General features: G+C 44.8%; 1 long non-coding RNA gene across 1 annotated transcript; it reads left to right on the top strand.

Annotated features, from left to right (window-relative positions):
* The first annotated feature begins 6,846 nt into the window (after positions 1–6,846).
* LOC145660329 (uncharacterized) lies at positions 6,847–9,111 on the top strand. The gene is made up of 3 exons (XR_014126576.1): positions 6,847–7,037; positions 8,238–8,303; positions 8,378–9,111. It is a non-coding gene; the product is annotated as an uncharacterized LOC145660329 (long non-coding RNA).
* Positions 9,112–27,834: the final 18,723 nt, after the last annotated feature.

Below are 27,834 nucleotides of genomic sequence, written 5' to 3'. Positions count from 1 at the left end.
AAGGTAGCCGTGTGACCTGGCTTGAAGTGGTCCAGGAGAGAATAAAAGTCTTTCAGATTGCCCACACCAGTGTGTGTGTCACTCCATGTTAACTCCACGCATCGCGGTTACCCCGTAGCACCTGTTCCTCACTCCAGGTAAGAAGCGTTACACTGTTTTCATTAATAAGCCTTTGAAGTACTTTGAGTGTCGTAGTGAAATGAACTGACCAAACAACAGTGAGGGAGGTTATATTGGGTCTCACCCCCTGAGCTTCTACATCATGTTTCTGTGACAAAGGACGGAGCCACTTAACTAAGAATGAAACCGTCCTCACTGACAATGTGAGAATATCTGATAGATCACTGAATGATAAGGAAGAAAGAGGACGTACCACATGACGGCTTACAAAACCTACCGCATCTCTATATTTGGTGTGTGTTGTGTTGAGCTTAGTTTGTCAGAGTTTCATCTAAATACACTTCCTCTCCACTATAAGTGTAGCTGTGAAGTCATTCAGTAGACTGTATTGAAGAGTGTGTGCGGTGTGTATCAGCAGTCCTGCTGTAGCTGTGTGTAGTGTGTGTGTAACTCAGTAAGAATGCAGGTGTGTGTTTATCTGCTCCTTGTGCTCCACGCTGCTGATGGTGAGTGTTACCTTCTCTCTACAGGTGTTGTTATCCTCATACATTCATTTGCACAAAGGTATTTATATCTGAGAGCAGCAGAGAGCAGCAGCTCACCACTTACCCCAGATTCTGTCTATCGACCAATAAATTTTGCCTCTTTAGTTTAGAACAAAAGCTGTTAAATGCTAACGTTGCTAACAAACACTGGAGGTCAACAGAAACTCAAATATAGCCTTCATAAATACATGCCCACAGACTTCTCTCAAGCCGGTCAAACCGCACCCAAGTGTTAATAAATGTCTCCCAGACTAGTCGGTGTGTCGTATAACTCACTGTGAACTAGACAAGTGAAGAAACACGTCACCGGGAAGCGACCTGGATGAGGTTTGAGGACATGTAGCTCGATATCTGACTTATTTACAAATCCTAATAGCTGTCGTTGCTGTTGGCTTCCAGTGTTTGTTAGAAATGTTAGCAGCTTTTGTTCTAAACTAAAGGAGTAAAATATGGACTCCAAACATGTCTTGTCCACCCGGGTTAAGGGAAAATAAAGTAAATTTGATTCTTCGTTGACCTGACCCGCTAAGTGTAACTGAAATCTGCACTGTGGTTCGGTCCGGTAGAGAGGAACCGCTGCTAATTACTTGCTAATTGATAATTAGTTACTTCAGACCAGCATAAGGTAGGAATTGTATTGACATTACTAAGACTGACAAACTTAAGAAACAGAGTACAGAGTATTGTCACTCTTACAAGCATCATTTTGCTGTATAAGTTTGTACTTTTATAAAAACGTTTTTTAATTATTATGGTGTGGTATATGAAATGGGCTCACATGTTTATTTCTGCTTTTGTTATTTTTTCCTCACTTGTTCATTCTGTGTATGATGCAGCTCTTGTCCACTACCCACTTCTGTATCCAGCTGCCTGCGACAGAGGTCACACCTCATTGTGGTTGATTGTATATGTGGTGCAGTCCTGTACATGTGGTGTGTGATGTATGTGTTTGGTGCTTCTGTGTGTTTGCCCAAGTGGGGAGTGTGGCTGGGTTTGGGGGAGAGACTAAAGAAAATTCTGATCTCATGAATTTTGACGTACCAATAATATCCCTTATTGAGCTAGCAGTCAAACAAGTTGGTATTACTCTATTTTACTGTGGAGACCAGAGGAGGGGCAGAGCTCACTACCTGCAGGTTAAAGAGTTGGACTGGTACTGAATAAATCCATTTCCATTAGGAGGTCTCATCTATCAGGACTTCTCAGAGGGTTTTAGCCAGACAGCTGTCTCCCACTGTGAAGACAGTTTTTTTACTTGTTATGGTTTAACAAGTAAAATGGTTTATTATGGTTTACCCCCGTGCTGCTCAGGGACACTGACTATAGTACTTGCTGACACTTCCTACAGTGTAGTGACTCCAATTAGGCTGGACCCCTGCTCAGCTTTCCTGAAACACAACATATGCTTAACTACATGGTCAACTAAAGTGGCCCAGATCTCATCCGTGATGGTTGCTCTTCCTCGCCCTCATCCTCTTCCTCATCCTCGCTGGTATGGTTACTGATAACCAAGATATCGAGCCTGTGGCCTCTTTATAGTGCTCAGGTTCTGATTTCTATGTGTCATTAGTAAAATTCGTCAAGTGTCTTCACCTGTGAGTACTGGGTTTGGTTAATTGATAAATGGATGCATCATTTGCATTTGAGGGTTGTCCATAAGAAACACACGTATTTCTGTTGAATGATGTGTCCAATATAGAGAATTGTGTTAAACGTATTGGAAAAAAAAAATGTGTTTTAGAAATACAATATGAGTGTAAATCAGGGAAGGTGCTTTTGGTTTTGTATAACAGGTCAGGAGATGGGCTACATGAGTTAGTGGTTTCAATTATTGTGTCTCATGTCCCCGTTTTTGTGTCTTGCAAAAAACTGTAATATCACAAAAACAGTACAGTTTCCCAGCAAGCACCTCTTCCTCCTAGCAAACTTGGAGCACTGTTTAACAATTTAACAATACATAACTAAATAACTAACACTCTCTCTCTCACACACACACACACACACACACACACACACACACACACACACACAAACATGCACAGCTGCTGCATGATGGCCAGATCCACATCTGAAGTACTTGGAGAAAGAGACAATTTTACCCACACAGTAAATGTACATTCAAAGGGATACTTGTAGATGCAAAAACACCCCCTCCCCCACCCTGCCCTGTTCTCTCTCTCTCTCACACACATACACACACACACACACACACAGACACACACACACTCTCTCTCCTTGTTGGGTGCTTGGGCTTCGAGTTCTCCTATGTTGTTCCTCTTATCTTAGATGCTTAGAAAAATTTACAAATAAAAAATGAACAAATGAGAAAAAAACTAAAACCATAAAGACAGTACAATTTCCCAGCATGCACTTCTTCCTCCTCACATATGTATTACTAAACTTGGTGCACTTTAGCAATACATAAATAACACACACACAGACATGCATATGCGCATGCTTCGTTTTGGGTTCGTGAGCTTAAAATTCTGCTGTGCTGTTCCTCTGAGTGGTGTGTGAACGACATGTTTACTTCTTTCACTCACGCATGAAGACGGTCAAAGTCATCAAATCCACATCAGTGACAGAGATTCAGCTCTAAACTTCATGGTTTAATCAGTCACTCACTAACTGACTCTGGCAGCAGAAATTCACTCCAGTGACTGTTTTCTTATTTAGTCCCAAGTTGTTCTGATGTCACCATAGTCATAGCTACCAGTTTACAGATGTGAGAATTCCCAGCATGCACCGCTTCCTCCTCACATATGTACTGCTAATCTGTGTGCACTGGGTGCTACGTGTGAAATGTGCTCACTTGTTTATTTCTGGTTGTGTTATTTATTGCTCATTTGTTCATCAATTGGTCAGGAGGCTTGGACAGCCCATGCTGCTGCTGCTGCACACACACACAAAACACACACTGTTTGTTAGTGCTATTTTTTCCTCAGTTGTTCATTCTGTTTATGATGCAGCTCTTGTCCACTACCCACTTCTGTATCCAGCTGCCTGTGACAGAGGTCACACCTCATTGTGGTTGACTGTATATGTGGTACAGTCCTTTACGTGTGGTGTATGATGTATGTGTTTGGTGCTTCTGTGTGTTTTACTAAGTGGGGAGTGGGGGTGGGTTTCAGGGAGAGGCTACAGTGAGTTCTGATCTCATGAGTGTTGACATACAAAATGTCACACGCTTTATGAAAAAGCAAACACTTAATCCAAAATTATTTCCAAAATGATATTTTTGCATCAAGCATCTATACAAATAAAATCTATACATGCTTTTTCTGCATGGCAACTACACACTGATGTGATAAATGGAAATCACTACTAGCTTGTGTTTTTTAAGTTTCCACTGTGCAGAGCACAGCAGTCTGCTGTAAAAGTCTGTCGCAGTACTCATACGTACATGTATTTTCATAAATATACAGGCTATGTTGTATATTCAGTACATACACACCATAAAGTGAAACACAATTACAAGGGGAAAGTTAAATTTTTTGCATGAACATTATTGCAACACACATGCTGTATATACTGTAATACATAGAAGATAACAAAATAGGCTTGTAATAATGAAACAGAAATTAGGTTGCATCTTGTCTCCTGCAAGGGTTTGGCTACAAGATCTTATCAACATCACAGGTGATGTTATCTCTGGTCAGGCAGTGAGGGAAGTACCACCTGGAGTGACGTATCCACCCCTGACATGCTCCATCATCAATGTCACCACAAGCTTCTTCCATCAACTGGAGAAGGTGTAACCCGTTCTGCCTCCGCGGTCTGACGCCGTGGCGGTATTGGTCATCAGCCCCGATTTTCCTCTGGGGGTATTGGGGTGGCTATAGTGGCCGTCCTCATTCTCAGCCGACTCTGTCTGCTGGGGGGTCCCGTTATGTTATTTTAACTGGAAACATATTTAAAACTTAGGTAAAAAAAAGAAAAAAACAACAACAACCTATAGCCCTTGAATGAAGTGTTATGTCAACTAATCAACTGATAGTATTGTGTTATGAAGAGAAGACTGTATGACAGCTGTCTGTCAGAATCAGCCTTTATAAAAGTGTATTTAGGTTTGTGTTAGCTGTTATGAAGGACTTATGAAGACCACTCTTAACAAACATGTTAGTAAATTTGAAATGTAGATTCTGATCAAATATTAAAAAATTGTTAAATTGGTACTTAATATCAAACAAAGCTCAAATTGTTACCTAAATGGAGCAACCAATTTGCTCAGTTACACCTTATAACTATCATTGTTATAAGGATAGTGAATGTCATTAGAACAATGCTAAAAATCATATAATATTAGAGTAAATATTTATTAATTTAACAAGCAAATGTGGTGGAGTATGACAGTAGGGTGTGTTTCTACAGGTTGAGTATTAAATCAGTATTAAATTGAGCAATTAAAAAACAACAGGGAGACAAAACACATCACTGCACACACAGGAGACTCAGTACTGCTACCCTAGAGCTGCACAGACCTACACGCCAAACCTGCACATTTCACCTGGAAGAAATACAGCCCAAACAGTAAAACATGGGAAGTGATCTCCAGTGAGAGTGAACAGTACAGAAACAGAGTTCAGCTGGGTACTGTTCACTCTCCAGGAAATCTGTCTCTACTCATATCACACCTGACTGAGGAAGATGAGGGAGATTACGATTGTATACATAAGGAATATGAAGAACTATACATCAGACTCACTCCGTATTCTTAGTGCATTGATAATCTCATAAATAAACAGAACTTTAGTAAACTAGTGTTACATTATACCTGTAGCACCTGTTACACCTATAGAGTACTCTTAGGCTATCAAAGGCTATTATACTGGAGATAGGATGAATGCTACAGTTCACTGGAAAAGTGTTTTCTCACTGTTGTGGCTTGGTAGGTGTTTGTTTGCAAAAGGACAGCTAAAACAAATCCAGGGTAAATATACATTTCATCCATTTTTATAGGGGTGTATTTGTGGTTAAAGTGCTCTTGTACTACTAGTGTCATGAATGTAAACCACCCTGAATGTTCCTATACACATTTATAATGGGTCAGTACTGTAGCCAAACTTGCAAACACAAGTAGTACTAAAGCAGTACACCATCTTATGCTAACAAACACATGTTCCTCTCCAGGAATCTCAACAACAGAATTTACATCAAGATTTGATGGCACAACAAGTGCAAAGGCTCCAGCTGACGCTTCCACTACTGACAGTGCAAAGACTCTGACTGACGGTAACATGCATTTACTGCATATCAACATGGTCTCCTAATATCTTAAAAAGCAATTAAAATGCATGCTGTGTAAAAACACAAACACTAACACGCACACAAATACACATAACATTTGTATAACGTTACATTATACCTGTAGCACCTGTTACACCTATAGAGCACTCTTAGACTATCAAAGGCTATTATACTGGAGATAGGATGAATGCTACAGATCACTGGAGTGGTGTTTTCTCACTGATGTGGTTTGGTAGGTGTTTGTTTGCAAAAGGACAGCTAAAACAAGTCCAGGGTAAATATACATTTCATCCATTTTTATAGGGGTGTATTTGTGGTTAAAGTGCTCTTGTACTACTAGTGTCATGAATGTAAACCACCCTGAATGTTCCTATACACATTTATAATGGGTCAGTACTGTAGCCAAACTTGCAAACACAAGTAGTACTAAAGCAGTACACCATCTTATGCTAACAAACACATGTTCGACTCCAGGAATCTCAACAACAGATTTTACATCAAGGTTTGATGTCAAAACAAGTGCAAAGGCTCCAGCTGATGCTTCCACTGCTGACAGTGCAAAGACTCTGACTGACGGTAACATGCATTTACTTCATATCAACATGGTCTCCTAATACCTTAAAAAGCAATTAAAATGCATGCTGTGTAAAAACACAAACACTAACACGCACACAAATACACATAACATTTGTATAACGTTTGCCTTCAGATGTCCAAAACCCTGCACGTGGTCTATTATATATCCTCATGACTACTGCTGTGGGAGCTGTCCTCCTCCTGCTGCTGGGTCTCGTGGGGGTCTTGTGCTGGAGATACAAAGGTACACACACACACACACACACACACACACACACATACAAGTTGTGGGTCACACTGTCTGGTTTTCTAATGTAGTCCAGAGACATGGACAAACGAGGCTAAGAAAGGGGCAAACAGAAGAGAAGAGAGAGCAGGAGACACAGGTGAATGCTCACATACCATCCAGTGTAACAAGCAAAACAACCTCCACATCATTACTGGCACATGTCCTTCAAGGTCAAATCTTCCATGGTGTGTGTGTGTGTGTGTGTGTGTGTGTGTGTGTGTTTACAGGATTGTTCTGCTGTGCTTTGTTCACCTGTTCAAGTGAGTGCTACTTTGTATCTGATAACTGGGGGGGGAGTTCAGATGATACAATACAATTATTACAATACCGTTCAAATAAGGAATCACATATATCACATACAGCACTTTTTTCATGTATTTTTTTTTTTTTTAAAGGAAAACCAACTTTGGGAAAACACAGGTTGTGAAGTTCAGGTTTTGTTGAAGCAGTACAAAATACCTGAGCAGAGGGTTTTATACAGATAGTGTGTGGGGTTCCCTAGTTGTGTGGGGTCCATGGTGAGGTTCTGATACAAAGCAACTCCTGATACACTGATGAACATTTTTGATGATGGCTGTTGTGATCTCCAGTTTGAAATCAGTGGAGATGGTGGTGTCTAGGAAGCTCAGACTCTACATCACTTACTGTACTGAGTTACAAAGGAATATGGACAGTTGTCTTATTTCAGAAATGTATCATCCATCTCTACTGCCTTTTGCATGTTGACCTCCAAGTTGTTTTCAGTGCACCACAAAGCCAGACGAGCCACTTGACTCCACTAGCAGTCCTGTCAGTGTTGCTAACGAGTCCTGTTAGGGTCATTTGCTTGATGATAGCTGGAGATGCACTTGTTGGTGTAGCAGGAGAAGAGGAGGACTGAGAGTATCCAGCCTTGAGGAACCCCAGTGCTGATGGATAGGGGCTCTGACAGATAAGGTTCCAGGCACACAAGCTACTTTCTATCTGACAGGTAGTTGAAAATGCCCTGACAGATACAGGGTTCCACTCTCAGTTGTGCTGAAAGCCGAGCTGAAGTCTAAGTAAGATAGACTTAAGTAAGAGGTAAGATAGAACCAACTTCTTGAAGCATTTCATGACTACTGATGTTAAAGCTTATGACCTGTAGGTATTAAGGCTGGTTATATTGTCCTTCTTTGGACAAGGATTATTTACCACTAAATTCTACCTGTGTTTCACTTCACCTGTGCCCTTATGGAGCACAGCTCTTATCACTGCATTCATATGAAAACGGGTCTTCTGGACATGTACCAGTGATTTCACACCACATATAGGATGTTGTTGTTAGCCTTTGCATGATGGTCATAGGTGCATAAAGGGTATTGGTGCATTTGAATTGTGCATTTGTGTGCATGTATAGACTCCTATATACAGTGTTTTTGTGAAAGTGTGTGTTAGTGTTTACACAAGTTTGCTTATTTTCCATTTCTGTGCTTCTACAGGAAGATTTGAGTGTCCTATACGCAACTGTAAATCCAAAAGCAAAATGCAAAACAGCACAAGAACAGGTGTGTATCATACTGAATGTGTGTTTTGTAAACATGTGTGTTATGTAATAATTGTTAATGTGTTATTCCTACAGGATGATGTCACTTACTCCACTGTAGTACACAGTCAGAAAACCAAACCAGCGTCCACTCCAGTGGATAATGCAGATTATACAGAATATGCCAGCATCACATTAAATTCAAATTAAGCAAACACACACACACGCACAAATGCAATCAAGCAAATGGACAAAAAACAAACATACAAAAACATGTATGGTAGCCAGTAAATAGCATGTATTTTATTTGTTTCATCACTGTAAATGCCTCATTAGGGGTTAATCTGCTGAAAGGTGATTTGAATACTTCTGTGAATTGTTAGCTTTTCGGCATGTAATTTATTTAGTAGTAGTAAAACTTTCATGGTACGGCCTCCTCCCAGACATCGCCGTGTGTGTGTGTGTGTGTGTGTGTGTGTGTGTTTGTGTGTGTGTGTGTGTGTGTGTGCCATGCACTCCCTGTGTGTGTGTGTGTGTGTGTACCACGCCCTCCCTGTGTTTCACACCTGCTTCTCATTTTGTGTCATTACTGTGCGTGTATATAAGTCTCCTGTTTAGTAGTGGATATTGTCGGTGATAGGCTAATACAATGTACTACGTTGTCTGTTGGCTGGCGTTAATAAACGTAACTTTTGTCGGCTCGTTTGTGCGTTCTGCCTAGCCTCCATCATTATATAAATGTGCATATCATTTTATGTCAAGTGCTTTATTGTTGACTGTAGCCAATACTTCACTGTGAGAATTTATTTCTGTTTTAAAAATAAAGAGCAAAAGCCAGATGAGTGTGGTTTCTATTTTTACCTGCTTAAAATGACACATTACACCTTTATAGAGGTGAAGCACTAAAATGAATTTAGACTGTGTACTGAGTTACCAGTCTATAGGTACACCTGCTCCATAGCTATGACTGTAGAATTAGCTTAGGCTATAAGACATGACACTGTTTCATGGGTTTCTAAATCTCTGAAAGTGTAGATGGGATATTTTTCATCAAGTTACCGAAATTAGTGCAAATACCATTAGCATTAAAATGCCTTGCCACTGGATATGACAAATCCTTAATTCTGATGGTCCAAAGCTGTTCAACAAAACAATCAGCAAACATTCTCTTGCTTCCTCCAATATACAGATGAATACATCTGTTGCAAAAGATAAAATAGACCACTCCTGTAGTAATGCATGAGGAGGAAGAGGTGATAAAAATGGATCCTTTTGTTCTAGTTATTTTATTGTCTTTGTTAAGTTTTTATGAAGCACATCTAGGGCAAGCTGTGCAAGCAAAGTGCTTAAGAAGTTGTATATTTTTCTATAGATATCCACTCGACATCTTTAACTACAGTACCTTGCAGCTGCTTCCCAAGAATCCGCAAGTGCTTCAAGTTTCCAGAATAAATGTATATTAGAAGAATCTAGATAACACTTCCCCTTTGGTCAAACACACGTTACTTATGAAAAGCAAGACAATGTAATTTGGTACAGCACCTTTCATACACAATGAAAAAAACCAACAAAGAAAAATCAACAAAGAAAAAAACCATTAAAATAATATGAAATATGCTAATAAAAAGGACACCATGTACACAAGGTACAGGACAGCAACACTGTCAGTGAAATGATAGATAGATAGATAGATAGATAGATAGATAGATAGATAGATAGATAGATAGATAGATAGATAGATAGATAGATAGACTTTGGCAATAGAATTTGGCAAGAGCTGATTACATGTGATTGTGATGCATCATTTTAAATAGTGTTAAGCTGTCCAAATTGAGCTAAGATTAAAAAATACATGATGCAATCTGGTTTATGAGAATACATTAGAATTATTTGGTTCAGTTAACCAACTGCCATCAAATCTATTGGTAATCTTGCTGGTATTTAATTATGTTTATCAGGGATATTTTGTACATAGGCTTGTTCTAATTCTACAAATTGGAGTCAGTTTCCCAACAGAGTCATGCAATAACATAAAACAGCAGAGTGCCACTTTAAATACTCCTAACAATATAATGCTGTACATTGAAACTGAACCTAAATTAGTCCATGCTGTGTTTATGTACTACTGTGGTTAAAGCAAAACTCTCTTATATATATATATATATATATATATATATATATACACATACACACATACATATACATACACACACACATATGTTTTTCTTGAAGAGAAAAATTGCATAAATTAATGTGTTTCTGCAGGCTGCACACTGGACAGCACAAGGGAGATCAAATATATCATTGCTTACACAGGAGACTTGGTCCTGCTGCCCTGCTTCTGCACTGACCCGCACGCCAGACCTGAGAGTTTACACTGTGCCAGGAACAATTCAACCAGAAACACGTGAAGTGTAATGCTCAGTAAGAGTGCCAGGTTGTCCTCTGGCTTCCATCCGCAATCCATTGCTTCTCCCAGTCCTTTCCATGCCTGCAGGCCCATTCCTGCAAATCCTCTTGGTCTGAGCAGCTATTTTGGGCGGAGTTCACCCACAACACCCTGTGGCACTCCTCCGTAGGTATGTCACCATTCGAGTGCCAGTACGGTTATGCTTCGCCCATGTTTGCCGACCAGGAGGCTGACGTGGGTGTCCACTTTGCTGAGCATGCAGTCACGTGCTGCCACTTGGCCTGGCGCACTTGGCCTCTTATCTGCTACAGCTGCTCAAAAACGTTATGCTGACAAGAGACGCGACCAGCGCTGACTTATCGGCTGGGACAGTGGGTTTGGCTATCGGCCAAGGACCTGCCTTTGCGCGGTTATACCTGCAAACTTGCCCATCGCTACCTCGGGCCATTTAAGGTTCTTCACCGCATAAACCCTGTTTCCCCGTCGTTGCATGTCCACCCCACTTTCCACGTATCTCACCTTAGGCCCGTATTGTGTTCGGTGGGCCCCTCCGACCCGCCGGGTCCGGACCGCGCATGGTGGACGGTGCACCAGCGTACATGGTCAAGCGTCTCTTGGACGTCCGGCCAGTTCATGGTGGAGTCCAGTATTTGGTGGACTGGGAGGGATACGGGCCCGAGGAGCGGTCCTGGGTCCCCTCCTGTCACATCCTGGACCGTGAACTCATTCAGGCTTTTTGGCGGGATCGTGCGGCTGGCCTTGGGACGTCAGAAGCCGCCCCTTCCGGCGGGAGTACTATAAGAGTTGGGACCAGCCTGAGGCCCCCTCTGGCCACCAGAGGGAGGCCTCGAGTCAACCACACTACTAATCAGGCTTGATGCCCAACAGCTGGGCTAGACCTTATATAAGCCCAGTGACCCAATCACTCACTGCTGGGTTTTTGCTAAAGTTTTGGGCCAAGCGCCTAGCCAGTAACTTCAGGTATTGTGGGTCCTCGGGCTACACCTCATTTCTTCCCTGTGAGGGCGTCTGTGTTTTTCCATATCCCCTCTCCTCTCCAGTTTTCCCCTCTCAAGTCTGTCTCTCTCCTGAGACTTCCCTTAGCCATTAAAGTTCCTCCTTGTTTTCTGGTTTTGTTTGGGAAGTTTTAGTTTGGTTTCCCCCAGTGCATCAGGGTTGCCATTCTTTCCGTGGCGTCCTTTGTTCTCCCTTTTTCCACACTCAGCGTGCGGGTTAGTTTTTCCTTTTGTGTTACCTGCTCCAACATCTAATTGTTCTGCACACGGGCCCACCATTGTTAGAGCGTGGTTGTTCACCCAGTAGGCGGTCCATGTCATCACCTAGCCGACCTGGGTTTGCGCCCACCTTACATTTATGTTGTCTAGAGGACCAAATGTATAAACAAGCTGTTGTAGCATCACTACGCCTCCTGAAATTAAGAATTTCTCATCCATTTTACCTTAGCATCAGTTCCAGCCACACTGATGGAGATGGAACAGACAACAGACATTAACAGGCCCACTACAGACCTACACACTTTCTCAACAGACAGTCTACGGACTTAAATACTTGATCAAGAGACCAGCCAAAGAGCTACACAACTGATCCTATCTGGGTAACCCTTTATTTGGATTGTCTGCATTTAGACATTCAACAGACCATCTCCAGAATATTGACTGTTCAAAGTTATGAATAGCTTATTAACTGATTCTCAACAACATGTGAGTAGAGGTTTATCTATCTTTCAGCATGTCTTATATTTCACCAAATGACTGCATGTTCCTTATCAACTAAAAGCAAGGAATTATAGTATAGATAGGATAGGTGAATAGATGTTGCGAATAACCATCAAAGTATCTGTAGAGATTGTATAGCCTACATTGTATAGATGAACAACTGTTCAATTAATTTTTATTGAGGTTCAGTTAAAGTTCAGTTACATTACATTGTAAAGCTATAAATGAAACACTGCAGTTCCTGATGAATGTTAATAAAACTATAAATGAGTACATTGACAGTTTTATTTATTTACCCTTTTAACAGTTTTATTTATTTAGTTTTCCCTGACTTGTGTAGATGGCAGTCCAAAATCTGTTCAGTCTTCCCCCTGAGCCCCCCCGTCTGCCGTGTCATCTCATGCTATCTCTCTCTCTCCTGCTCTTCCTGTCTCCTCTCTTCCTCCATTTCTCTCTCTCTTTCTCTCTCTCTCTCTCACTCTCTCTCACAAATTGCATCACTCCCTCCCTCGCTCCACAGCAAGAATTTCAGTGCCCCTTTATTGCCATGGGTGTCCTAAGTTTCATCATCAGCTATTTCATTATTTCATTATAGAGCATGACCAGGAGAAGAGGCAAATCAAAGCAAATCAACAATACTGACCAACTCAAGGAGGTACTGACAAGATGTTACAAATTCACTTGCATAATCAGCCCACAATCTCTCTCTCTCTCCCTCCCTCCCTCAACTGGCCATTAGCGGCTGTAATTTAGAGCCCTCTGATGCGTGTTATCGGCGAGGCTGCCATTTCTCTCTCCGTTCGTCACCCCTCCGTCCCTCTCTCTCTCTTTCCCCTCATCCCTGCGGGTGAGAAGGAAAGTGAACCTCACAAAGACATCTAACAGGCTTCCAAAGAGGGCCTCTCACTGACTCAGTCACTCGATAATTAAACACACTCGGCTGTGCGTGCGTGTTTAAGGAATCCCACCCTCCTCTGCCTCTCCGATCCTGCTTAATTCAATAGAGGTCCAATTATCGACTGTACTGCCACTTTGAAATCCCTTTCAATTTATTTAAACTGTAAGTGTCTGAGGGTCAGGACCTCTGGTTTCATTCATACAGGAACACTTCACATATCACTCCAGTTAAAGCCAAGATCCAGATTCCCCCATCAGACCACGGCTCCAGTCACGTGACAGGACGTTAGTTGTATTTATTTGTGTATATAAGGGCACAGGGCAGACGTCGTGAATGAGGGTTATTCTATTAGCAGGTCATTTGCTACAAATATTTCAACGGCGACTGGAAATGTATTGTCTGGGCTCAGATCTTTGCTGAAGGACTCGAGAAAGCAAAAAAAAAGAAAATCAGAATTTAAAAGACGAACAGCAGGGCTCCGCCCTTCGGCCCCGCCCATGGGCCCCATCCCCTTGCATTACCTAATAAACGTATACAGGTTCTGTCTGTTCTAAGGGTGGGCGTGGCCTCTCCTTGTGCCCTGCTCCGACAACAACCAGCCATTGGCTCTCGGTCCCAGCCTGCTGCTGCATTAGACCTCCCCCTTCTAGAATGATCCAATCACACCTCAGCCTTCGGACCGGCTGGCGCTGGTCAACCTAGCTGTCCGTGCATTTTGCGGGTATGCCGTTTCCAGTAGAATTGTGTGCGTACTCGCGTACGAACGAGGATGCGTGCTCTCACGCTTGTGAGAATCCCTTGCAAAAAGATCTCGGTCTGGGTCCGTGCTCCGGCTGTACCCGCCGGGAACGTGAAAAACAAGGAAGAGCCAGTGAGACAAGCGTGAGACCAGGATGAAACAACCAGGGCCAGACCTCTTCCCGTGGGCCACGAAGGTCCAGGCCATTTTACACATCCACCCTGGATTATGGAAATGACAGCAGGCATGTGTGTGTGTGTGTGTGTGTGTGTGTGTGTGTGAAGAAGAGAGACAGAGACAAAGAGAGAGAGAGAGAGAGAGAGAGAGAGAGAGAGAGAGCGCCTCATCAGAGCGACAGCTTCAAGAGCCAATCACTGGGCCCACGCCACACAGAGGGACCCGCCCCTCGCGCTCGGGGCACTCCCATGCAAGCGCCCTTCTTTCCACCACAGCCACCCGAGCCGCGAAACGCTCCATGAGAAATCGCAATGGGTTGGGAATGGGAGCTCACTTACTTTCCGTATTCCTCGTTGTCCCGGTCGCAGCGGCCGTCCTTGTGCTTCTCCCAGTCCTTTCCATGCCTGCAGGTGGTCAGCAGGATCACATCGTCCCCATTGTGGACGTAGTGCAGAGCGTTCCGGGTCTCTGAGCCGATGCCGGTGAGGTAGCGCTTCCCCTTGAACACCAGCAGGTACCTCTGGGCGGGCGGCACATCGTTGGCCGTCAGCCGGCCCCTCCCGCCGCCCTTCAGGGGGTGCTCCCTGGGGAACAGCGGGATGGAGACGTCGAAGCCGGGTCAGAAGTTCCCTGCGTCGGCGCTGGCCTTGGCCAGCATGGCGTGTCCGGCGTCGAAGCCCAGATCCTTGCCGTAGTCAGGCCAGGTGCCTGAGTAGAGGTTGAAAACCAGGTGGTTGCGCCCCTCGTTCCAGAGCGGCAGCGCCCGGATGCGGCCGCCTGCATCGGGGACGTACTGCGGCGACAGCCGGTCCCGGTCCAACGTGTCTACGCCGAGCACAAAGAGGCCGGCCTCGGCCGGGTCACATGTACGGTACGGCGACTCCTCAATGGCGGCCAGCACCTTGCGGTAGCCCTCCGACGCGGCCTCGCCCCTCGCCGGCAGGTGCACGTAGACGCAGAAGGCGTGGCGGCAGCGGGAGAAGTCGAAGCAGGTCTCCATACGGCAGCGCCGGCTCTTGTACATGGTCCGGTGGACGTCGCGGCGCTCGTGGGGGGAGGTGTGTTGGTGCAAGAGGAGGGGACCATCCTCCTCATGCTCCGCCCCCTCCAGGTAGGACCGCAGCGGCGGGGGGGCCGGCAGCACCGGGCCCTGGGGGAGGCGGATGTGGAGCTCAGCCACGCGCAGGGTCCAGGCGTAGGCTAGAAGCAACGCGCACGCCCCCGCCGACACCAGCAGGTAACGTTTCTTGGCCTGCATGTGGACAGCCAGCGCGACGGCGTGACACGGGGACGGCAGGCAGGGGTGACGCTCAGCCTGTAACAAGAACCCCCATACCAGCGCTATAGCATAGTGTCAGAGCACAGGCCACTGTGGATGGACACACACACACACACACACACACACACACACTTCATGCTTAAACAAAAGAGAGTTGTTAACCACACTGGTGATATTTATAGGTTCTCTGGTACAAGTGCATCGATTTAGTTATAGGGATGTTAGATATTCATGACATGGTAAAAATGTGTGTGTGTGTCTGTCTGTCTGTGTGTGTGTGTGTGTGTGTGTGTGTGTGTGTGTGCGCCGTTAGTAAAGAACCACGGCACCGTTTCCACAACAAGAACAGTTTATCACCCTCTTGAATAACTCGCATGTTTTTGAAAAAACATCCGAGCGAGGTGAAAATAAGTGCACGCGCGCGGAAACCGGTCCGCCGGCAAGCGCCGCTTACCTCGCCTGGGCACGTGTCCACGCGCGGGCAACTTTTCTCGGAGCCCTGGTCCTCAATGCACGTCACCGTCGACCAAGCAGGTCCATTGATAATTAACGCAATGCTGAGGCATTTTTGGTTTGTAAAAAAAAGAGGTAATTTCTCTCTCTCTCTCTGTGTTTTTTAATAGAATCGCAGTGCAGACAGGAGTCCTCGCCGAGCAGGATGTCGCGCGTGGTAGCCACATAAGTCCTTCGAGGCTGCAAAACACGCACTCCTGGACTCCTGGAGAACAGCATCACTCTCCAAAGTGTCTGAATACCCTAAATCTCTTTTATGCATGTTGACCGGGAACACATGCGATTACATTCCGGTAGGATCACGGTGCAAAACCGAGTCGGCGGGGCATCTCTTCGTCTCCCGTTTTACCTCCAGCACTCCAAACTCCGAGAGGGGGAAACTCACTCAACTCTCTCGCGTCCGCGCCGAACGGGCGACAGGAAACTTCGAGCCGCCGGTCGCCCGAACCCACCCAAGTCAAATCCGGACGTGCCGTGTCAGAAAGAGCGTCGTCCGTCGAACACGCGCGCTTACCGGGTCCCGTCGGTGGTGTGCGACGCTCGGTGTCCCGCGCGGGCGCCGCATGGCATTTTAACGGCTTACGTCCGTCTTTGGGGACCAAGGCTCGTTCTTGCAGACAAGACGTTCAGCGCGACGAACACACGGCCAGAAAGTTAACGGCGCTGACACCTGAACGCCATCAGTTATTTTTCACCGTGCGATCTGTTATCGGTCCAGCAAGTCCCGGTTTCACTAAATAAATAAATAAAAAGAAGAATTTTTTTTTTTTTTTAAAGAAATGAAATACGATGACGCCGACGCCTTCCACAGCCCACGAGCGCGTGCAGACGGAGCGCCCCCGCCCCCGTGTCCTGATTTTCGGAGCGGATCCGCGAGAGTCGGCGAGTCCGCTCAGCCTCGCCGTGCGCTCGCGCTCTGCGCCCGGGCTGCGCTTGCATGCGCCTCCCACCTTGGGCGCCGTTATTGGCGGAGGGAGAAAATGGTCGGGGGGAGGAGGGGGTGGGACGGACCGACGCGGTTCGCTCTTGCATCGGGACCGGCCGTGGCGGAGACGTGACCGGACGGACGGGATTTAAAACAAACAAACTGGAAATTACGGCGCGCCGGTCCGAATTTATGGTCGTGACCCCCGTTAAACCAACCTGCTCACCTGGTTCAGGGCCCTCTGTTTGTCACATGATTTTTTTCTTCTTTCTGTTTGTTTTTTTATCATTACGTCTTTTTAAATCTTTATTTCTTTCCAGTTGGCAGACTGGAATATGCTGCATCGTGGTGGCGGTCTCGTTTGTGTACTGCTAAAGTCGGTAAAGTAACAACAACAAAAACAACAACAATAACAATAATAATAATCTGCTCATAGGAAAATCTGAGCGTATGAATACTGTTCACCTGTACGAAAAAAAAGACGCAGGCGTCCCTCTCAGCATCGTCGTAGTCTAGTAGCTCATAGTCTCAGGATCAGGGGTTACGCCACATGCACTGGTGATCTGGGAGTAAATGGGTAACAGCAAGCGATGGGTAACAGCAAGCGATTAAGAAAATCCCGCTTGCTGCCTATTAAATGGAGCTTTAAATCTTTATCTCTGATATGAAGCCATTATTAGTATTGCATACATTAAAAAAAAAGGTCTGGTTATTGTCAGTGTAACTGTATGTGTTATGATTTATGGGGTTACGTTTCCCGAATTCTCTCTCTGTAGTTTTTTTGTACTTAGGGGCTTTCTTATTTCGTGGCAGCAGTGAGGCGGATGTACGGCACCAAATATTTCAGGGCAATTTCACAGCAGCCTGAGGTTCACAGGTGTGCCTTCAGGCTGTAGTCAGTGCCCTGAGAGAGAGAGAGAGAGAGAGAGAGAGAGAGAGAGAGAGAGAGAGAGAGAGAGAGAGAGAGAGAGAGAGAGAGAGAGAGAGAGAGAGAGAGAGAGAGAGAGAGAGAGAGAGAGAGAGAGAGACTTAATCAGTTGGTTAGTTCCCCATAGAGCAAGTGTCATATAATTTGATCACAAAAGATAAACTGACATGAGCCACAGTTGCTGAATTTGAAGTCAAACTTACGTGGGTTAAAGGGTATAAGTTTGAGTGAGCGGTGTGAAATGGTGTTTGTGTGTGTGGCGTGTATATCTCGTGTTGATTAAAAGCCCACAATATCGTTGGATAACCTGAATCTTCCGATTTTGTAATGGGCTTGAACGTGTCCAATGCATCTCCGAGTGCCGTTAACGAGGTCACAACAGAGCGCGGATCTGTCTCTTTACCGCTAAACGCAAGAAGAAGCAAAAACGCGTTAGTCAGGTCTCTCCACTCCTGGTTAAATTCACCATGCATCAAGAGACATGTGTCGTCTGTTTATTACACACTATATGTCTGTTTGGTTGGACCGCATTACAAAAATCCTTCACAGTCTGTTCTTTAAAAAAAGTGTCAAAAGATCTGCTGACGTTACGGTTAGGTTCAGGTGTAAGCACAGTGATATTTAGCTGTGTGTGTGTGGACAGACAGAGAGAGTTGGAGGTCTCTAATTGAGAGTTGTGTACACACCCTGAACGAACAGTGGCAAATGGCATATGTGTGTGTTGGAGAGCAAATCTAATTTTCTACCCGCTTCCTCGTTTCCGTCGGTTCATTAGAGCCATCACGGCTGCCCGTGCTGGAGGCGAGGCTACCGGGGAACGCACGCGCCCACGGAATGTGAAGATTCCTCACACGCCGGCGCCTGAAAACGCCTCGCGACCTCTCACGCACGAACGGAACAGAACTCGCGGGACGTCGCTTTCATCGCTGTCTCTTTCTAAATATATATTTTTAAAAGTTGAATAGCAGTGTTTAAAAATCCGACTTTCCCCTGACTCAGGACGGCGTGGAATTCATTTCACTTCAAATTCTAGCTTTCATTACTTACACCCCCCCCCCCCCCCTTGTAAAAACGCTCGCTGCTATGTGAAATGACGTTTACCAATTTTAGACTTTTGCACGCCAACCCCCCCCCCCCCCCCCCCCCCAAAAAAAGGAAATAAAATTACGCATGACATCACATTATTGTTTGGAATAACAAAATATATCTCAGCAGTCTTGGGAATTCATCCACAGTGGACACAAATAAGAAGCGGCGTGTGTGCTGCAGGCTAGCAGTTAGCCAGGCATCGCTCATCTGACAGAAACTGTGTACATAACCGTTTCCTTCCTGGCTAAAGGTATACGGACAGAGTTGGATGGCCTCTCTGAATTATTGTGAGATTTTCATCGAAGGGTAGCCTTCGGAGACTTGTCAGTTAGGTACAATGCCACAGTGTCGGTCTCACTTGTAGTCACCGGGGCTATAGGCCCGCCCCTTAGTGAAAATCATCCATTTCATTGGTCATATTTCCTGTCATTTTGCAGACGGACTTCCACCACAGAACCTTTCAAAATATCACAAGAGTTCCTGCAGACGTGCTACTGGGCAGGTTTGATTAGTTCCTATGATTTGTTGCCATTGTACTGTAGTTCACTGAACACATGGTCTTGCAAGCAAAAAGCCCAAGAAATGTTACGGATTTAGTTTCATTTCAAAGAGTGATAGATCACCTACCTTTATTTAAAAAGCCTGCAGCCTGTAATTTTATGTTATTACCAAATAACAGTCCATATAGACTCTGGGTGTGTGTGTTTGCGTGTGTGTACGTGTGCGTGCGAAGTGCTACACACTGATTAAAGTGCGTTTGATGTGCTGATAGGAGGAACGTTTGTTCTGCCAGTTCTCTGTGGCAGGTGAACCCGGCGGCGTGAGGATAGGCGGGCACACCAGGGGCGGAGAGAGAGTGAGCCTGCCTGTCTGCATGCCGCCAGCATCTCTGGTCTGATCCTCAGATGAGCACGGCGCAGCAGCCGCGGTGGGGCATCCACGCGTTTCACGTGTCGACAGCGAGCAGTTGTGGACAGGTTGGTCGGTTTTTGTTTGCTAATATTTCCGCTGACAGGGAGGGAGAGGTTTCGTGAAGACGTCAGGCATACATGGGTTGCCCCACCCTCCTTCCGACCACTCCAAAGGTGACGATGAGAGTCCTCTTTGCCCGGCCAGAGGGGCAGGGGAGTTCAGGTTCAGAAGGATGTCCGCGGTTCTGCGTCGTCCAGTTGATTCCGTTAATTCATTCTACACGCGGCTTGAGATAATTAGCTAATCCATACAGCCGGAACAAAATCCAGGGAAGGACTGTTACCTTCTTGGCCGGAAGCTCTCATCTCCGCTCCCAGACAGATGTCGAAATCGCGGTGAAGCGTGAGCGCTAACTTCCCTTGGCGTTCCGCCTCGTGTCCCCGAGGACTGGGAGTGTGCATTCTGGGAGACTGCATGGTGTAGAGTTTTCCCAGTGTTGACGGGCTCCACTTCACTGGATAATCATCTGATGAGCCTCATCGAATGGATTAGGGCTGTGAGAACAGAACAGTGCTGTCGCAGTGTGTGTGTGTGTGTGTGTGTGTGTGTGTGTGTGTGTGTGCACGCATTGGACACTGGGCCTCCAAAAATTCCGGTTGGGCCCTTCTGTCTCGGTTTATTTTATGTGTCTATAAACTAAAAGAATTATTAATGGACAGATGCTTTAACTTAACCACATCCCTCACCAGCCAGCCTGAACCTACAGGACCTCACACATTACAGTACCTCACCCACTACTGTGCCTCACACACTACAGTACCTCACACAGTACAGGGCCTCACCCACTACAGAACCTCATGCACTACAGGACCTCACCCACTACTGTGCCTCATATACTACAGGACCTCACACACTACAGGATCTCACACATTACAGGGCTTCACCCACTAGTGTACCTCACCCACTACTGTACCTCAAGCCCTACAGTACCTCACACACTACAGAACCTCACCCCCACAGTACGTCACACACTACAGAATCTCACCCACTATTGTACCTCACCCACTACAGTACCTCACCCACTACAGTACCTCATACACTACAGTACCTCATCCCCTACCGTACCTCACACACTACAGAACCTCACCCACTATTGTACCTCATACACTACCGTACCTCACACACTACAGTACCTCACCCCCTGCAGTACCTCACACACTACAGAACCTCACAAACTACAGAACCTCACACACTACAGAACCTCACCCACAAATGTACCTCACCCCCTACAGAACCTCACCCCCTACAGAACTTCACCCCCTACAGTACCTCACACACTACATAACCTCACCCCCTACAGTACCTCACACACTACAGAACCTCACCCACTATTGTACCTCACCCCCTACAGTACCTCACACACTACAGAACCTCACCCCCTACAATACCTCACCCACTACAGTACCTCATCTCCTACCATACCTCACACACTACAGTACCTCACACACTACAGAACCTCCCACACTACAGAACCTCACCCCCTACAGTACCTCACACACTACAGAACCTCACCCACAAATGTACCTCACCCCCTACAGAACCTCACACACTACAGTACCTCACCCCCTACAGTACCTCACCCCCTACAGTACCTCACACACTACATAACCCCACCCACTATTGTACCTCACCCCCTACAGTACCTCACACACTACAGAACCTCACCCCCTACAATACCTCACCCACTACAGTACCTCATCTCCTACCATACCTCACACACTACAGTACCTCACACACTACAGAACCTCCCACACTACAGAACCTCACCCCTACAGTACCTCACGCACTACAGAACCTCACCCACAAATGTACCTCACCCCTTACAGAACCTCACCCACAAATGTACCTCACCCCCTACAGAACCTCACACACTACAGAACCTCACCCCCTGCAGTACCTCACACACTACAGAACCTCACCCACAAATGTACCTCACCCCCTACAGAACCTCACACACTACAGAACCTCACCCCCTACAGAACCTCACACACTACAGAACCTCACCCCCTACAGTACCTCACACACTACAGAACCTCACCCCCTACAGTACCTCACACACTACAGTACCTCACACACTTTTTCTTTTAGACCCCTCTTAATTATAAGGTGTCTCATGGAAGACAAATGTGGTTTTTAAACTGATCTTTCAAGTGTGATAAATTCATTATTTGAAAATACTTTGAAAACCTAAAACGTGAAAGTCATTCCATTAAAATAAATGAAAATCTATTTTATCAAAGTGGTGGTTCCCAGGAGCAAAGGTTCTCAGGAGAATTTTTATTTGGCCAGTAGTCTCAGCTCAATATGGCATATATAAAAGAAAATCATGAGTAGTTGGCTGAATTATTCACACACACACACATTCACACGTTTATAGTCATGAATCATGCTATGCTCCATCTTTCTGGCTCAACAGCTCATTGGCCACGCCTCCCTAGTCACACCTCATTGGCCACACCCCACTATCCACACCTCATTGGCCACACCTCACTGGCCACACCTCCTTCTTCCACACCTGGAGGACCTTACCTGCACCCTTTATAAGGCTCTTTTGTGTTTAGATACATTAACCATGCCATGTCTCTCATGCCTTTTTTTCACTCTGCCTTTTTCCTGTCTTTGAACACCTTTTAACAATCGTTTCCACACTTACGTCCACTTTTTCAAACCACTTAATGCCTTCATCATATCAGCAGACTATGAGAACTAGACTTTCTGTATTTCTTTTCTATATTGCTTTCAAACAAATGGCATTCAATCACCACTTCCTCCAAAATTCATGAATCCTTCTCTCAGTCTGTGTTCACCACCAGCAAAAGTCTGTACAGCTACAGCAAATTTAAACACTCTCTTTTTTATGATTAGCCAAGCTCCTGGCATCCATGTTTCTATGGTTTCCCTGTCTCGTGTTATTGTTTTGCTTCCGTTCCTTAGTTTCGTTCTCTCCACCGCGCATCTGTTTTCCTGTCACTACCTTTCACCTGTGTCTGGTTTAGAGTTGATTAGTTCATGTATTTAAACCCTGTCTGGTTCCCTGTGTCTTGGCTGTTCATTGTATGTATGTAAGTAGGTTAATTGTTTATTTAAGTCAAACTGCTGTATGTAATCCATGTATGTAAAGTCATGTTTATTTATCCCAGCCTGTATGTTAATTCTAGCATCCGTTTATTCAAGCCTCCTTGTGTTTCATTCTAGCCGCTGTTGTGTTTATTAGTTGTTCGTGTACCCTAGCGGTTGTTTTTGTCATGTATTCTTGGACTCTCTATGTTGGCTCTATGACCCTGGACTACTCGGACGACTACGACTCTGGATTTGCCCCTAACAAATCTCGCTCTTCTCCGCACATGCGTCCGCCTCCTCACTGCTCACCGTTGCACTCTTCAAAACCGTTAATGTTCAGTTCGAAACCCAACAAAATTCTGACCACTGCAGATGGAAATAGGTTGCACTTTGAAAAATAAATGAAAATACACACTTGAAATAGGCAAGATGGATTATTCTGATTTTAGCAGAATGTTTATTCAGTGTATTCAGTTTTTTTGGTTCTTGTTGTTTGTAGTCTTACCGTCGATACCAAAGTGGTCTTACTGGCATTGAAATGTGCATGTTTATATCGAAAATACGTAGTTGTAGAACAGATATGGTTCCAATATTAATGTCATTTCTACCAACGACCTAAACGGTCCAGCGTTGGCCGTCTTACGGTCGGCTTTCACTTTCTGTAGCTTTCTGCTGAACAACATGGAGGCGGAAGACGTTTCCTTTTCTGCGTGGAGACGGAAGGTTTCTGACCATCACCCGAATGTCCAGATGTCACTCCTAGATGCAGTGGCTGGCGGGGGTATGGACCTAAAAGCAAAACACACCCAGGGCTGGGGACGGCACATGAAGAGATATTTTTATAATTGGTGTCTGGCAAGAGACAATGTTCGCTGTGATGGTGAAAATCTATGAACCTAATACAAAGGACAGCATAGATGGACCAGTCCAACAGTAAACATCTAACAGTAAACATCTAACAGTGAACATCCAACAGTAAACATCTAACAATAAACATCTAACAGTAAACTTCTAGGCAGATTATGTGAACTGTGTGATGTGCAAATTACTGTACATAGTGAAAATATTGATTTGCTATGACTGTATTTGTTATTGATTGTATATATTTTTCATTTCCAAGCTACAGTGTATTGCACCATGAGAACAAATGTATAAATACAGTAAAGGCCATGAATAATATGGTATGTACAGTAAATATTGTTATTCTGGGATTCTTATATGGTAAAATGTTCATTCATTACATATATACACAGACACACATAATATATATACACACACACTCATTACATATATATACACACACTCATTATACATACACAAACACACACATACACTCATTACGTATACACGCACACATACACACACACACACACACACACACACTACATATATATACACACACACACACTACATGTATACACACACACACACTCATTACACACATACACACTCATTAAAAAAAAATAGCAAGAAAATGGGGATTCTCTCATTCTCTAAACAGTGTCTCACCATCAGATTCTAAACAGTGTCTCACCATCAGACTCTAAACGAGAGTCTCACCATCAGACCCTAAACAGTGTTTCAGCATCAGACTCTAAATGAGAGACTCACCATCAGACTCTAAACAGTGTCTCACCATCAGACTCTAAATGAGTCTTACCATCAGACCCTAAACAGTGTCTCACCATCAGACTCTAAATGAGTGTCTTACCATCAGACTCTAAACGAGTGTCTCACCATCAGACTCAAAACAGAGTGTCTCACCATCAGACTCAAAACAGAGTGTCTCAACATCAACCTCTAAATGAGTGTCTCACCATCAGATTCTAAATGCGAGTCTCACCATCAGACTCTAAACAGTGTCTCACCATCAGACTCTAAACAGTGTCTCACCATCAGACTCTAAATGAGTCTTACCATCAGACCCTAAACAGTGTCTCACCATCAGACTCTAAATGAGTGTCTTACCATCAGACTCTAAACGAGTGTCTCACCATCAGACTCAAAACAGAGTGTCTCACCATCAGACTCAAAACAGTGTCTCAACATCAACCTCTAAATGAGTGTCTCACCATCAGATTCTAAACGCGAGTCTCAGCATCAGACTCTAAACAGTGTCTCAGCATCAGACTCTAAACAGTGTCTCACCATCAGACTCTAAACAGTGTCTCATCATCAGAATGCACACAAAGACAATGTGACTGAAATATACAGACAATCAAAAACACCACCTCTCCTCACCTCCACACTACCTGTCTCACTTTCCCTGCAACACATCTCTCATTGTCTCTCAAACATGAACCAAAATCACCTCACACACACACACACACACACACACACACAGTCTTCATCACCCACCGAGCCCCAAAGCGTCCGCGAGCAACACTATATTGAGTTTAGAGAAAATCGTTATTTGTCCCTCCATGTGTTTCCCTCATCCCATGGGCCGAGCTGTTAAAAACACATCCCATTAAATCGGCCCTGTGGACTGTTCTGAGATCAGTAGAGTGCGCCCCCTGCAGCCAGCACAGTGAGTGGCACAACTCCCTGCTCCGGGGACAGACATCTATAAACATGACCAGTGTGTGGGGGAAGGTGTCACAGAAAAAACCAACCAAACCCCCCCCGTCTCCATCAACTGGATCAAGTGAAAAAGTGGCAGCAGGAAAATACATTAAAAAAATAAGTAGCTGGACCAGGTCCAACTCTAATGGACCCGGCTGAATATCTATAACGGTGGGGGGGTATCCTGTGTATGAGGGAGGAGAGTGATTTATGGGTAATTACACCATAAGACAAGGACAAGTGTTTGACAGCTTGGATGTTACAGAGGCCGTCTACTGCTCTGTATTTATAAACCGCAAAATGTTATGGGGAGATTTTTAAGTTTGATGTAAAAGTAACGACTCTCCAATCCCAGAAAGGTAGTCTATATCCAAGGAAAAAAGTCTAACTTCTTTAGGCATTGTATTTTTAGAGCTAGAAGTGTGTGTGTGTGTGTGTGTGTGTGTGTGTGTGTGTGTGTGTGTGTGTGTGTGTGTGTGCATGCGTGCGCGGGAGACCTTAAAGCACAATGGCTGTCAAAGGTTCAGGACTACTACTAGTTCACACACCACAGGATTTAAGTCCAGCCTTCCTCTGGCCCACAGAATCCTGCTGCACATACTCCTGTCCCTGACACAGAGAGAGAGAGAGAGAGAGAGAGAGAGAGAGAGAGAGAGAGAGAGAGAGAGGCAAGATATTTGGGACAGTCGATATCTGAAGATCTGGAAAAACGCAGCACACACAGGTAGCAAGAGAGATGAGTAAGTGTGGGTGTGCATGTGTGCGTTCGTCTGTGTGTGCGTGTGTGTGTTTCAGAGGGGAAAAAGAGAGAATATGTGAGAGACAAGGAAGGTGTGAGTCAGAAAGACAGACAGAGAAGACGTTGAGATGCAGACAATCACACACTGGGCCATAACGCACGCCACCGTGCTGGGAGTGGAAACATCAGAACCCATTTCCCCACCTTGGGTTCACAGTGCTGGCAGGAAAAGACTGGTTGCTAAAAGACAACGAAAAGACCGATTACATGTACTTCAGAGGAGAAGGACCTCGGTGTGTCACCAGGAGAGTTGTGTGTGTGTTTGTGAGAGAGAGAGAGAGAGAGAGAGAGATTAGAGCTCTCTACCCAGAGAGCAGAAACTCTGCCAGCAATGCAACAAAGACACTGTAGAGACAGAGCTACACTTCCTCTCTGAGTATGAAATATTTGACCTGATATGTCAAAGGTACTTAACAAAGTGTGAAATGATACACTCCAACTTTAACTGTCTGCCGAACACTGACAAACCGCCCGTCCTGTAGCTGGGCGATATATATCTGCCTTTAAAACATCAAAACACAGCACGCACACACACACACACACACACACACATGCGCACAAACACACACACACACACACACATACACACACACACACACACTCACAAACACACACACACACACACTGTATTGCCCTGTTTGTAAATACCTTTATGTATTTATTATTTCCTCCTCTTCTTATTATAATTTATGTATTTTCCTTTCTTTTCACTTCTCAAGTGACTTATTAAAGTGAGAAGGGGGTTTGCGGGGGACAGAGAAAAAGAGAGGGAGGGGTTATGAGCTCGCAGGAAGCACCGCAGCACACCAGCAGGGACATCCCGGCACTGGAGCGTGTGTTTGGCGCCCCTGCTGGCAGGAAAAACGCAGGCATCTCTGCTACTTTGATGGGAAAAAAAAACAAAACAAAACCTCTCTCAGTGGGCTATAAAGCCGAACAGTCGACTGTTCTTAGATTTGTTCGATTCTGGTTCGATTCTGTAATTATGGGGTCGTTGTACCCCTGAATGTAATACAGCTAATAACTTAACATCATAACTTATGGAATAACTTATGGATCATAATATTTCTGAGGGGGACTCGGTCCAGGTCGACGTCTCTGCTCTTCTTAACGGCCCCAGCTGCTACTAAATATGTTAGAACTTTTTTATTATCATAAAATATCTTTCCTAAGAGCTTAATCTAATAACATTCCATATCCAGGTAAAAGGTTTTCTCCTGGCATTCTTCTGAGGCTAAATGCTTGCTGGAATTGTCCCAAATCACCAAATCATTCAAAGAACGGATCCTGTAGTATTAGACCAAGTACGGGTCAGTACATAAATACTAAAATACTAAACTGCCGAGTGCAAGTTTTTTTATTCCATCGAATAAAAAAAAAATAAAAAAAATGTAATTTTATGCTGGCGCTCATGTGACACCGTAGGACATCTGAACGTTTGCATTCTTAAGGCGAGGCACTGA

This window comes from Electrophorus electricus, chromosome 2 (genome assembly GCF_041902795.1).
Source record: "Electrophorus electricus isolate QZ-2024a chromosome 2, ASM4190279v1, whole genome shotgun sequence".
NCBI lineage: Eukaryota > Metazoa > Chordata > Actinopteri > Gymnotiformes > Gymnotidae > Electrophorus > Electrophorus electricus.
This window is presented reverse-complemented; position numbering and strand designations above follow the sequence as displayed.